Consider the following 4,263-nt stretch of genomic DNA (forward strand, 5'->3'; position numbering starts at 1 on the left):
CTGGGTGTGGGAAGGGCATGACCAGCAGAATAAAGTGATTTGGTCAAAACGAACAGCGCACTCGTGCAGGTGGGATCTGAAGCTGAGCTGCCCAACCTCAGCTAAAAAAGCTCCAGAGAGGAGCGTGAGCTCACAGGCCCCTCTACCGAAGGCTTTCACCTACTCTCAAAGTGGACCTCTCTTGGCGCTCGGGAAAGCCGGAGACAGAGAAGCAGATCCGCATTTAGAACAGGAAACACAGCCATAGTAGAGGCCAGGCTGTCAACATCACAGGACTGAGAAAGCAGCGGGGATTCCAGGCTCTAGCTGGCTGCTGAGCAAATCCTCCTACAACCACAGTGTGCCTCACCCACAGAAGAAGGAAAAGATCGCAGGGTAGTTAAAGAGGATAAACAAAAAAAGAAAGGAAAGCAGCGGGATAAACCCACACAGACAGCTCAGCTCCACGGCAGAGGGCTGCCCACTCCAGTTGAAACAGATTACTGGGTGGAAATGGCCATTCTCAGATTTAAGGTCCTGTGCTGCCTGTAAATACAAATCTAAACCACGAGGAGAAAATATGATCTAGTTAAAGGAGGGAGAGCATTCACAGAGGATTGCTTTATGCAAACACACCCTAGCGACTAAAGAATAATGCCCAACCCCACAAGAAGGGAGGATTTTATAACAACAAACTATTCAGTGCTACAGGAGACGTAAACTGCCCTAAGTATGAATGTGCCCATTAAATACCCTCCCCCAAAACATCCTGCATGGTGACTCTAACCTGTAGTCTCAGCAGGTAGAAAGCAGAAGCAGGAGAAATATCATGGGTTTTAGGTCAGCCTGGGCTACATAGTGAGTTCCAGGCTAACCTGTTCTAAAATTAAAACCTGTTCTAAAAATAAAACATCTCAAAATACGCAAAAAACTACAGGAAGAAAATAATAAACCATCTGTTTTATGAGAGGTTAGCATCTCCCTATAACAAATACCAATAATAAGATTGAAATATGAAGAAGGGGAACATCCTAGGATACATCCTCAATGGTAGGAGCTGCTCTCTGGGTTTCCTTACCCATTTCAATTGACACAAAGTGGCCTGCATCATGTACAGCGTGTTTGGAGATGCGGCTCCATTGTGAAATGCTTAATCAGGCTCATTAACTTACACGTTACCTTGCATAATTATTGTTTTGATGGGAGCTTTTAACTCCCGTCCCTTAGCAATCTTCAAGACTGTGATGAGCTGTTCCTAGCTGCACCCATGGGCTACTCCTCAGACCTCCGGAACCCCTCCTCCTAGCTGAAATCCAGTCTCTTGGACTAGCAACTCCCCAAACACCCACCTACCACTTGAGCCCTTGGTGACCATCATTCTACTCTATGTTTCTATATTTCCTCTGCTAAGTGTGGCTTATTTTACTTAGGATAATGCCGTCCAGTTACAACCATATCATAGCAAATAGAAGAAATAACACACACTCTCTCTCACACACACACAGGCTCGCATACAATGCTGTCCAGTTACAACCATATCATAGCAAATAGAAGAAATAACACACACTCTCTCACACACACACATGCTCACACACAATGCTGTCCAGTTACAACCATATCATAGCAAACAGAAGAAATAACACACACTCTCTCTCACACACACACACACATGCTCGCACACACCACATGTACACACATCTCTTTATCTGTGTATTCAATAACAGACCCTTAGGTTGCCTCTGTAACTTGTCTATTGAGATTAAGGCTGTAATAAGAGTATTCTGTCTCCTTCATTTCAACTCCTTTACATAAATACCCAGCAGTGAAACCCCTGACATAAAACAGCAATTCTGTTTTGGTTGGTAAGGGGCCATCTTAATATTTTTCATGATGACTGTACTAACTTATGTCCCCACCCACACTGCAAGCATCCGTCTTCTTCCGCTGTTTTTTAAAACCTACCCTTCCGATTTTCAGACATAATTATAATCACAAGAGAGGGTTAATATGTTATGGTGATTTTGAATTTGTATTTTTCTGTTTTTCATGCACTGTTTTAGTGTGTTAATGAGATACCTAAGATTAGACCATTATGACAGAAGTTTATTTCTCAAAATTCTGGCATCTGGAACATCCAAGATCAAAGCGCCAAGTGCAACATGGGGCAAAGGTGTCTCCAGAGACAACACCACTCTGGAGCTCTCAGACGATGGAAGGAGTGGAAGGGAAGAAGCTGGGTGGCTGCTCATAGCTTCCATCCTGAGAGGCTTCTTCCCCCTTGCCCTCATGATGGAGCCGAATTCTGAAGACCTTACCTCTTGAAACTATTATATCTGCAAAGAAATGTCAGCAAACAACTTTCTGGATCACATCCTAACCATGGCAAACACTCTTCCTCCATCGTCTCTTCTCCATTTGTGTCTTTTACTGTGGGGGAAAAACCACACTGATCCTTTGCTTTTATTTCTCACTCTGTTTCTCAGCTTTCGTACTGCAGAGTGTCTTAATCCCTGCTACCTCGAGGCCTAAGTCTCCTGGACATATGGTTTGCAGGGCTTCCTACCATCCTATGGCTCCGTCTTCATGGCATTTTCTGGACTGTGCTGAAACTCTAAGACACACACACACACACACACACACACACACACACACACACACGTCTGTTTCTTTAGGTGTTGATACCTGGGATTTTGTGTTCTTTTCTAGAAACCGTTTCCAAGACCAGTTGAAGAGCACAATCCCTGTCTTTCGCCAGTGGGTTTACCATCTTAGGTTCTTCATCCATTTCTCCGCTCCACACCCCTGGGCTGTTTGTTGAGGATCTTTAGAGGAAATGCATTGTTTTCATTAGGGGCTCTCCATTCCTCCCTGGGGGCTCATCCAGCTGATATTCATGACAAGAGGGCTTTAATTCATTTTGCTTCGGCGTGGACATGCCCACTGTGTAGGGTGAGCTATTACTGAGTTCAAAGTTGCTTTCACACTTTGTGGCAATCCAGGGTTCCACGTAAATGCCAGATTTTTTCCTTTATATATCTGTGAAAATACCTTTGTAATTTTTATCTTTCTTGCATATTTTCAATTGTTTTCAAGTTTGAAAGTTTTATTACTGTTTGCCTTAATAAGTTTTCTGTCTAGTGTTATTCTTTAAGTTGTCTAAATCAAACCCTCACTTTGGCTGCGATTCCACGGGCTTTTGAACTTTCTTCAACCATGATTTCCCATTCCTTTCTTTTTGTTTTTGGTTTGTTTGTTCTTTAAATTAGCTTGAGAAGAATTTAGTACAATGTATTTCGATTATATTCACCTCCTCCCTCTTTTCCTTCCAGATCCAGCCCCCTTCCCTATTCATCCAACTTCATGCCCGTTACTTTTTAACCAATCAACTCCATTTTGTTCTGCCCAGATATACTTGTGTGTTTGATCTTCCACTAGGGCCTGGCTGACTTGCTCAGAACTACCCTCTTGGGAAAAACCGACTCTCCCAGCAGCTCTTGCTGGCAACAGTGCCTCGGCTAGGGGGCGGAACTTCAACTCCACCGTCCCACTCTGCGAGGAAGTTTGGTCTTCTTGGAGTCTTGAGCATGTGCATAGTATCACAACTGCCCCAGTTCAACTGCCTGGTCTGGTCTGGAAAAGAGCTTCCTGGTCGCCTCCTCTGGCCCGTATACTTCTCTGCTCCCTCTTATGAAATGATTCCTGATCCTTAGGGGGAAAGGAAATGATACAGGGGTGTAGGGATAAGCCTCCCCTTGGGGGCAGGCTGCCCTCAGGCGTATGTTTACTGATAAATAGGGCGCGCAGATGCTGTGCGCACTCTCCTGTCTCCGCCGGCTACTCCGCTGGAACCTTGGTTTCGTGAGTCTGGTTTTGTTATTAAACTTGTTCAAATACCTATTATCTTTGGTGATTATTAATCCAACCGCTGCATTTGGCGCCCAACGTGGGGCTCGAACCCATGACCCTGAGATTAAGAGTCTCATGCTCTACCGACTGAGCTAGCCGGGCGGTCAGCCACGCAGGCTGCCGACTCCCCCGCCCGCAGCAGCGGCCCGGGACGCAATCGCGGCCCCGAACGCGATTGCCACAGCGTCCCGCCTGCCCGCCCTTAGCCACTCCAGCGATCGCCACAGCGCCTGCTCTGGTTTGATGGGATGATTGGTATTTGTGAGTTACTGTTTTTAGAAAATTGTATTGGTACTGTTTCCTGTATATTGACATATTGAATATTGAATGTGAGTGTTCCTACCTTTATTTTTGTATAAGAGTATGCTTATATTGTAT

At 45.0% G+C, this 4,263-nt stretch overlaps 1 non-coding gene across 1 annotated transcript; it reads right to left on the reverse strand.

Moving 5' to 3' along the window:
* Positions 1-3,914: 3,914 nt before the first annotated feature.
* Positions 3,915-3,987, reverse strand: Trnak-cuu (transfer RNA lysine (anticodon CUU)). The gene has a single exon. It is a non-coding gene; the product is annotated as a tRNA-Lys (tRNA).
* Between the last annotated feature and the right edge of the window lie 276 nt (positions 3,988-4,263).

Source organism: Alexandromys fortis, unplaced genomic scaffold (assembly GCF_014885135.2).
Source record: "Alexandromys fortis isolate MF-2015 unplaced genomic scaffold, M_Fortis_MF-2015_v1.1 scaffold_23, whole genome shotgun sequence".
NCBI classification, from domain to species: Eukaryota; Metazoa; Chordata; class Mammalia; order Rodentia; family Cricetidae; genus Alexandromys; species Alexandromys fortis.